The sequence below is a fragment of the Photinus pyralis genome, unplaced genomic scaffold (genome assembly GCF_008802855.1).
Source record: "Photinus pyralis isolate 1611_PpyrPB1 unplaced genomic scaffold, Ppyr1.3 Ppyr1.4_LG4, whole genome shotgun sequence".
Lineage (NCBI taxonomy): Eukaryota > Metazoa > Arthropoda > Insecta > Coleoptera > Lampyridae > Photinus > Photinus pyralis.
In genome coordinates this window covers 36,929,910-36,940,587 of record NW_022170511.1, presented here as the reverse complement: position 1 = coordinate 36,940,587, position 10,678 = coordinate 36,929,910, and the positions used below count along the sequence as shown (strand labels likewise).

Here is a 10,678-nt window from a genome sequence, read left to right as displayed (position 1 = left end):
ATACGATTTCCCATATAAACAAAAATTCCAAAGGTGACTCGACAGCGCATAGTACTCTCAAAGGCAAAATCTGCAGAATGGAGTGTCGGAGGATTTTGAATGTATACCAGGCGGAGCCACCTCTCCTTATAACCCAACCATTTACTATAAGCTATTTCAGTTTTAAAAAAATGCGTTTTGTCTGCAAAAGAGTTGTGCATAATTCATACTTGTTTAGTAATAAATGCAAGGTAGGTAGGTTGGGCAGACGGATGGACAAAGTGGCCATAATAGCGCCTTTTTTTTATTTTTGTGAAAATGCGTTAGAAATTGTTCGCAAAGTTCTTTCGGAATCGGGTTTTCCGTATTTTTAAAGACCCGATTTTTTTAAAAGAAATAATAATTGAGTATATTGTGCGCCTTGGAAATGCGATCAAACAAATTAAGGTATATCCTTCTGAAAGAAATAGCCCGATGCATGTGTTGGTTGCTTATGCTGCAGAGTTTACCTATTAGGCGACCATGACTTTCGTCAATGACCGTACTACATAAAGCAAGGATTAAAGTCTCCATATGACAAACATTACAAAAGCGAATGTCTATTTTTAGCAGTAGTTTAATTCCAAATTGAACGAGTTTATCGTTTTGAATTTTAATGGGAGATCGCTAGAGAACAACAAAGGAACACCTGCCTTCCCGGAGCTATACCATAGTGTAAAGAATTGCTACAGTACGGCTAATTGACTATACCTATAGGTAATTTTCTCTTTCATGTCTCTTTCTACAAATTATATCCATGTGGTTCGTAATTCGTATTGAAATAAAACATTTCGTGACTTTTTCCTCCGGAATTTTTCCTACATTTAATCAATGTTTCAATAAAGTGCCCTATATTTTCGTACAAAAGCCCTGGTAATTTTGTATGTTGAACAATCCTTTGTAAGCATGTTTGTGAGATTATTGTAAATTGCCATTTATTTATCTTTTTGGGATCAAGCAGAAATTATGAGATACCTACTTGATTCACCGTTGCGCATCTCATAAACGTTTTTCAAAACATTAAACTCAAGGGGACGCATAGTAGAAACGTTCTAAATTGCCTTCAACGTTATCCCTAAAGTTTCATGTATAAACTCATACTTCAAGGAATCGCAGGTTGGTACTTACTTTAGTGTTGACAATGATCCTTGAAGCGGATTTCAGCGCAAGACCTAAAACAAAGAAAAAACAGTTATTATGTGCTTGCTTAGATCGTAAAGCCTATTGTTTGGAACTTTGCATACAGAGCATTATTTAGTACACGCGAAATGAAGAAATTGAAGAGGAAACTTTCTAACGTGATATTAATATAACTTAACAATGTAGTAGATAGATCTAGAGATAGATAGTCTCAGTGCTATATAATACTACAATTTTACCTACCTTGCTGTGAAATTAAAATGAAACTATGTGTACGTTTTCATTGTGCTCTGTTATGAAAGATTTGCAGTAAAAGAATATTGATCTATTTTCAGTGGGGGTACGTATATTCTACACTGAAACTGAGACTATGTGCAATGTGCATGTATACACAATCTGCCCCCCGCCGCCGATTGATTGGTCGTCTCTTGCAAAAAAGAAACAATTTTGAGCTTCTGGGAGTCAACCCAGCTTAGTTGTAAACTAATAAAAATAAAATAATTTTAGTTTCGAAAATCAAGGGTGTCTTTGAAATGTTCAATAAACGTTTTTTGCATACCAGTAAAGTGGTCTTTGGGGAGGAGATACGCTAGCATGAAATTAAATTAAATCAATTATTGAAAGAAAAACTTATTGAGAAACGGCTCCTTTTCCTTTTTTCTTGAATCTTTGGCTTTCCTGGTTAAGGAATAATAACGTGATATTAACGAAAATACATTGTTAAAGGCAAACTCAATCCAACTCTACTTCTTTACAAACTTACCAAATGTAACTCTTCTTTACCAAATTCTAATCAGTGATAACGTCTGATAATTTATAATTTCTTTGCGGTCTATAAACTTTCATACGTTTACACGCTTTAACTGTTTGAAAATAGGACCTTAAATTGGTCACTTTTGATACCACGTGGAAGCTATCTGGTCTCCCCAACGATTACTCTAGGGGACCGTACTGATCGCCCTGAATGCCACCATGCGCCTCCCCCCAAGTCCTCCAAAACCAATCCCCCTCTTGATTTCTGAGTAAAATTTTAAACATTCACCATGGCGTATTATGTTCAAAATGGCGATGCCTAAATTTGTTATTGGTTAGTATATTTCTTACTACCAATCCTAGATGATACTAAAGGTTTTGACACTCATTTCATAACCTCCACGCTCTGCAATTTCCACGTTGACTTTAACTCATGATGAAACTCATATAACTAGTATAATACTATCAAACTTTAGGGCCGACTGACAATTGGAGAATGGAGGCACTTAAAAAAACAAAGACGCATGATGCTACAGTCGACCAGTTTGTTTTTCCAACTGTTATGCAAAACTTATATTCATCTGGGATAATTTTTTAAAGTAGGAAAAGAATTTCGCTTTACTTATTTCTGCGGGAAAAATTCAAGAATTTAAATCCAAACTTAAATATTCTTGTTACAATTATAATTATAAGTATTTACTTCCGTTGCTTTCAATATAATTTATAATTTTTACCTGAAAACAATAATTTGAAACAAAGTCGGGAAATTAACAAAACGATTGTCTGTCATCGGCAATATTGACTGAAAAACACTTTTTAGTAACGCTTTCTGAACTACTACCTAGAATATTAAATTTTTCTTCCATCCCACAAATACGAATGTAAAGATAATTTATTCAAAAATTAAACCGTCGACAAGCACTTCCTGAAAACCAATTTCATTATCAAAAGGCTTAATAGGATTTTATTTCTCCTTACATTAAAAAACCCATCACCAGCTTGAGACGTCTCTGCTTTTGTATAGAATCTTTTGAATTATCTGACGTAAAATTAGGTTTCTTCCACACCAATAGATGTTGTTCAATCAGCGTTCTCTTTATAACTAAGAGTGCTCCCCCGTTAAATTAATGTTCATTCAAGATTCCCATTTTAATAAAACTTGGCCCCTTACAGAATTGTAGGTGTCATACCAATTTCTCACGTTCCGCAGATTAATCGCATGTTTATGCGCGGCATGTATAATAAATAGTTGAGTTCGAAGCGGAAAATCGAATTGTTAACTATCGAAGCTCTTACTGGTAGTAAAAGGAGTTTTAATATGGTAAAAAGCCGAGTTATTATCGAATTTTGTGTGTAGCCGCCCCTTAATGGGTTTGTAATGTGATCAAACGTCAACGCGCTCGCTTATGATTGGTTTTCGTCGGTTAAAAATTATTTAGGATGTATAGCTCGCATTTTAAAGGAAAAAAATTGTAAATGAGTTTTGAATATATAAGGGCCTTTATTGATATTGCGAGAATAATACTCCGCACGTGGATTCAGAAACGAAGTAGCGGAAACCGTGTATTTTGTATTATATAAAAGGAATTTACAGGTTTAATTTTTTTATTATAAAAAATTGGGAATTCGAATGAATTATTACTCTAAATTTATTTTTAAACTTTGTCCATCTGCCTGCACATGTCATTCTTATTTCAAATGCACGCTATAAAACGACGTTCAGAACATATGACAATACTGCTTCTATAGAAACGATCGCGACGGCAGAACCTAAGCTTACTATTTTTGACTTTAATTCTTGTTACACGCATGTAGGTGTAAGTCCTGATGCAAAATTCGCCTAAGTTTGAAAAGGTATGTACCTTGTGAACCTTTAAAAAGCTCAAGAATATCATCTGCAGATATCTATACCTACCAAAATATGGAATGTTTTATGTATATACATTACGTTGTTGCTAAGTTTCTGGTTCTCCAAACGATTAAGGAAAATTTAGTATAGGTAATAATGGTGATAATGCTCCACCCATATTAAGACCTGGCTTTTGTTCCTAAATTTTATTATGAAACATGAAAAGATATTGATTTAAACAAATATCAAAGACTTTGTAAAAGTTGTTAGCATCTGAATTACTATAAGTTCAGAGTCAAAAAACATTTCTCTTTAAGTTTCATCGACTGGTATACTTGGAAAAAGATTTGTAATGTCAAAACTAACTGGAAAACTTTTATTTGGTAAGTGGATGTCTTTAATCTTACTTATTAAATCTAAGGAATTTTTAATAGAAAATTGGGATTTGAAATTTATGATCCCTTTGAATGTTTTCTTAAGAAAATTCGCTAACTTAGTACCTTCCCTTTCAATATTTAAGTCAGTCGATACATGGAACTTTATGTCATTGGGTTGAAAAATGCCCCCCCCCCCCCAGACTTGTATGACGGAAATACACGTTTTGAAGCACCAGGAATCTGAATTCAAACAAAATGCCAATGTTATATTTGTCTGTGCTCTCATTTACAGGTAAAGGACTGAACCAATTGGGATCAAATTTGGTGCACGGGCAAGTTGCTGTTGGGTGTTATGTTACTAACGTCGAAAATAGAAAAGCAGTTGTAACATCGGTTACATTGCATGACACTGCGTGTTTATTCGATTTGATATCAGACCTTTGTAGAAATTTTGGGATTCAATGTCTAATAAAGTAGCACCCTCTTTGAGAATAGTTACATGTCTACCTACCTAACATTTAATTAACGGAAGCTTGGGAACGTAAAAGACGTTTCGGAATGTGAAACATTTATTTAATCTAAAATCTTCCAAAAGAAACATTTTTCCAATTTTTCCCAATTGTAGGCGTTTAAAATATAATACTCATTTCGTAAAGGTATCTCAAATGTAACCGAAACACGAGCCCGATATCAAAGAAATATAATTAAAATCGCGATTACACTTCTTATTAAAAAAGTTTTCAAATACAACCGTTCTTTTAAATTCGTTTGTCAATTAAATCAACACAAAGGGGTGCTTTTTGTACGACTGGAAATTACTCAGCCCCCAAGTTCAATCAAAACGCTTGTTAAGGAAATTGAATCCGCTAAAAAAAGATTTAATTTTATTACGTAATCTCTTCGCGTCTACAGCCACGCCAATTCGAATCTTCTTATACACTTTGCACGTTTTACGCAATTCGACGTATGTTTTCACGTAAATAAGAGAGGTACGAATTTTTTTGCGCGAAAAGTCAAAAAGGGTTCCCCATAAATATGTATTAACTTTCAACGAAGCCTGTTTTTTGTAAATTGGTAATGCAGAAGTATTCAGTTATTAAATATTTGTACACGCTTTGATTGTATGTGTTTAATTACATGACTATATTTACGTAACCAGATGTACAGTGACCGATTTGTGTTACTTGTGAAACGAACGATTAAATAAACGAGGCAAATTCATCATGTAACGTGTGTAGCACTTTGTTTAATTACACGCATTTTTTTCTGATCGGCTTGGCACACATTTGAATGGGTGCTCTACATATACTACCAACCATAACGTATTCCTAATAGCGTGTAACGATTCAAAAACTGTGAACTCTCTCGGAGGTTCGATATAATTCACATAAAAGCAATGGTTGCATAGTTCTGTTAACATTTTGGGAAAAGCAGGGAAAGAGAGAACATTGGTAGTGAATCTATGTGATCACACGCAAGAAAACCATACAGAAAATACAAACGCGTGTTTTTCATGAAGTGTAAATCGAAAATTCTGTGACTGAAATTGTGATGCAATGGTGGGATTGACCCAAGTGTATTTTGAGGCTGACACTGTACAGGACCAGAAAACTGTACCTTTATCCAAGGCGCTTTTCTTTTGTGTCGAGAATCGTATTGGGTGACACTTCATTAACTAAGAGCTGAGACGTTAGTTGAGAAAGCATGGAATTTTAAGTGCCATCATCCATATTTTATTAATCTCTGGCAATTGGATTCAATGAATTGGAGATTCTGGAATAATTAGTGAACGGATTGGCATAAAAAGTCCAAAAGGGAGGATATAATTGCGTTTTTGGTCTTTACCGTAAGTACCGCCATTTGCATTTTCCGTAATTAAAGTATACCTTTTCTTGAGGTTTCGGCTGATATTTGTCATATTACTATTTCTATCGACCATTGTGCCATTCATTTATAATTAGCCCTCTTATTTAAGAGGTATGTACATCTTAGCGTATCATGAAAGAGGGGTTACCTTTGATTTTCTTTTAGGGTTTTAATTGTAGGGTTCAAGTGTTAGTTCAAAATCTATTTAATGCACCAGCTTAAGTTTCAGAGATGTTTTACATACAACTCTTGTTCGACATACAAATTTGGGTAACCTTGGATTAAACTCGCCCTTCGAGTGCCACCACCGTTGACATATCTTCCACACCTGCTGCTAACGCGTCGCCATTTTCTGGAATTGAGTCGCCGGGTCATGAACGAGATTTGATAGCGAGAATCGATCCTCAACAAAGAGACAACATCCATAACTTTTAGGGTATTATTATTATTAACTGTTTTTATCCCGTCTGGGTTATATGCTATAACATTCAAGTAATTTGTTAACTTCAGTACATATTTATTACCTTTGCAATCTCTGTTAAGTTATGATCGGGTTAGTCAAGTGAATGCTATTGGAGTCCGCCACTTCTTTCTGAAGCTTATTACAAGTAAAGCGAGGCCCTATGGGCATTAGTCAATTAATTGTATACCGAGCTCGGCGGTTTGGGCGGTTTTCTTTTGTATGCAGGTTTTAGGATCCGAGAACTGAGCTCACTCCTTGGCGTCAGCCTTATTTTGTGCAAGGTAAGAGCCTTATATCTTTTACTTGTACTTACGTGCAAATTTTTGCCCGAAGTATCAATTTATTTGTAGAAACATGTTTCAAGATTCAGTAATTAGTTTGGTAATCAATAGAATAGTATCTTTATACATAATTAAATTTAATTTATCTAATTACACCATTTAATTTTAAAAAGCTCACCGATTGCGTACGAGCTAGCGAAGTCCGTCGCATATAAATTTGGCGCCCGAGCAAGGACTTTTGAAGGGTTCAGCACCGTCTATCCCTGAATCAACCGCTGCCGAGACATCAACCACCGTTCATCCCTTAAGGGGCCAACCATTGCCGAAACAACCATCAACCACCGCTGGAAATAAAGTCATAATTTTGTAATTATTTTACTGGGCTTTACTACCTGACTTCCAAATTTATTTTTGGGGATTCCAGCATTTTTTCCGGATTTAGGAAAGATGTCTAATTGGTTTTTGAACTTGGATATTGAGCCGTTTGTCGGTAACTTTTGGAACAAAAACAATACTTAGAAATTTCGATACCGTATCCGGTAGTTAGACCTTCGCCCTGCTTTACGCGTCCCAGAGTTTTGTTTGTTTTAGTCTCATGTGGAAAAGAGTTGCGCCATTTTTTTCAAACAAAGGGGGTTGTATAGCCAAGTATCCGTTTTTCGCCTTGCAGTTTCCAGCTTTAGTGATCACTCTGTAGATGAACACCCGGTGTCTAGAAGAGTTTTAAGTTGGGTGCTTCTACAGAGTGATCACTAAAACTGGTAACTTCAAGGCGGAAAACGGATGCTTCGTTACAATATGTGGAATGTAAAGGTATATAAGGATAAAGCCATTTGAGCTATGATGTGGGAAAGAAGCAGCGAATGTATCCCCAAAATAAACATTTTTTATGTCCGGTTCACTGATAGCTATAACAACATCACCAAATCCAATTCTAATTCCATTTCTCAACTAATTGAAGTTCTAATAGGACTAACTCGACACTAACTCAACTAATTCCGGGGGGCTGTACAGGTTCAATGCGGCTTCCACCTCGATTTTAACCCTGATTTTAACATTAATTACAAATTTAAGAATTGCCATGTTAGAAAATATATGTCAGTGTCAGTCGGTGGAACGTTAGTAATTAGTATTGTTGTGTAAACTGCAGGAGGTCTTGTTTCTCCAGGTTGAAATAAATCCGATGAGAGCAAGCCACCCTGTAGTGACAAAATTTACGTGTTGTCAACGTAATTTCCGGTTTACGCATTTGAAATAGCAGTCAGGACATCCCGTATGTAAAATGTTTCAATTTATTTAAATTTGTTAAATTGTCATTATAATATTAGTTTTTGTTTTTATTGTAAATTTGGTAATTGAGATTACGCCGTTTAAAGTGAAATGTTTAAGTCGAATTAAATAAATCAACTGTCGGAGTGTTGTCGCATTTTTCTTTAGGGTTATCCAAGCTAGCTGTTAAAGGGAGTTTCCCAGCATCAAGGATCCAAGTTTACATCAGTTATTACAATGAACCTAGTGTCGCCTAAATCGAGATATTCAATTGCAATAATTATCAGTTAACAGTTATAAAAATCGCAATAGACCGCATATTTTGTACTATTAACACGTGAAGGTAATTAAGAGATATTTAATTAACTTCTACAATCGATCGCTTGTTGCGTGGTATGTGTACTCTGACCCTGAGAGCTTATTTTTATTTCAGCCTTATTTGATTGACTTTGTCTAATAAATTTATTTCTTCCGTAAATGCTCTATGTTGTGTTTAATCGAGCCCAAATTACGACCTAGAAAAGGGTTCTCATACTACATTTTTCTTTTGTTACCTACAGTTATACCAGGTGTTTAAACAAACAAATCGTGGAGTTGACCAAGGCTGCTGAGTTTTATCATATTTATAAAATTTACATCTTATCGAGATTTCTAGTTGTGACAGATGCTGGAGGTGCCCTGGAACAATTATTATATTCCTTTCGTATAAAAGATTTGGTTAGTTCCTGTGTTTAATTAAGCGAGACAGGTGCTTGGGGGTGGTTTAGTGACCGTTTCAGTGACATCAAATGGAATACTGAATGCGGTGCTTTAGTCCAAGTGATAAGAACAACAAAAATTACGTTTATCATCTAAAATCCTCTGTAAATATTTATAAATTGACGATTAAAGACGATTTTAATTGATATTACCCGAAGATAAGTCAATAATTAGGCAGCTTCCACGCACCTTCGCTAGCCTCTGCATTATTAGCTGTACCTTTGAGTAAAAATCTTGTATATAGAGGTATTAGACTTAAAATTCAGTATTTAATGAACCGTAATCTCTTTCATTAGCCCAAGGGTCATCATCATGTTAAAAATCCGCACAACACAATCTATATTTATAAAACAATAAGAGAAATACGTAACACTGCAAATGAATGTCACATCCTACTCTTCGTCGAAACAAAATCGAAATTGTCAGTTGTCAAATTCGTCAAGCGTTTCGCTAATTGCTCAGAAAAAAATTGGTTGCAACTGACATTTAAATAACGTTGTTGCGAGTCCTTGTCAAACCCAGCCTGGTGCAATAGCTATTCGTTGCATTTCCGCGTCAGAACGGTGGTGTTAGCTTTGTGTGTCGCGACTCACACAGTGATCTCATTAAATCAAATACTTTTTCATGTTTTCCACTAATGTAACTTATTCGAGGTTTCCATTAAGTTTTTCATTTTGTTAATGTTTTTCTTCCCCGTGATTTTTTTGCTCTAGCAATAACTCCGGGTTAAATAAAATGGCAATTCCCGCTTTTCGCATTCCCCACATTTTTATTTATGTTCATTCCCACTAAAAGCAAACATGCAACACGAATAGCTTTCTATAAAACAGTACTATATTGTATGATATGAAACATAGGGGCGGGGTAACGAATACGCAATAATCCATTGGGTTAATAATTGAAGTTATTAGTCCCGTCACGGCGCACTAAAGCTGTTGAAGTGTGGCATTCGCGTAAATCTTCACTAATTTAAAAATTAAGCGCCGAATATCGATGGAAAATTTCGATAAGGTTCGACGGAAACTTCGGATTTAATTTTCTGGTAATAAAACTTTTTATCAGAGATTACGGATTAAAGTATATAAGAATCGGAATGCTTCTTCAAAATTTCCTGATGTAATTATAAAAAACGTCTAACTAGATTTCAAACATACGAAGAGAAAATTACTGATGTACTGCAACAATAATGTCAATAACATTCCAGTAAATGCAAATAATCAAATGGATAAAAGAAACAACTTTAATTCCTTGCCTTGAAAGTAGCTAGGGAGTAACTTTTAGAAGTACAATTTCATGCAAATTTGTGATTTTCGTTATTGCTAAAAAGGAAATTTTAATGGAAATGGACGAATTTTTGATTCTTTTAGCATTAAGCAAACCAGACAAGCAAATTTGTTTTTCAATATTTGGTTGAGAAATTCTTTTCGCAGTCTACATCTCGCAAATGAAAATGGGGTTTACGTTTCCCCTAATGCAAATGAACAACCGGCGAGCATTTACATCATCTGGGTATTCTGTTTGTGTCCACATCTTGTACAAACTAACATGGAATTTTGATATACGGCGGAGTGATCGTCATCTGGGTATTCTATCTGTGTCCACATCTCGTGCAGACTAGCATAGAATTTTGATATACGACGGAGCTATCTTCGATATGATGGTATTATTGTGGACATTTCTCACTAACTTTGCGTAATGCATTTAATCGATCAATCGTGTTAGTGACATCTATAATGTTTGTAGGTATATGCAACATTCAGTACACAGGTGCGACTATTATCACTACATAATATCAAAGAGTATACTTACATACGTTATATACTCTTTGATAATATCTAATGTCTTCGAATGCTATAAGCGCATGTGCATCAAGCTCTTAAATAAATTTTGTTAAAGGGAAAGA

General features: G+C 35.0%; 1 long non-coding RNA gene across 1 annotated transcript in view; it reads right to left on the bottom strand.

Moving 5' to 3' along the window:
• Window positions 1–1,150: 1,150 nt before the first annotated feature.
• LOC116167650 overlaps window positions 1,151–10,678 on the bottom strand; it is a 39,311-nt gene continuing 29,783 nt past the window's right edge. Inside the window, exon 3 of the long non-coding RNA XR_004144594.1 lies at window positions 1,151–1,190. This is a non-coding gene — a long non-coding RNA (uncharacterized LOC116167650). The remainder of the gene's footprint in view (window positions 1,191–10,678) is intronic.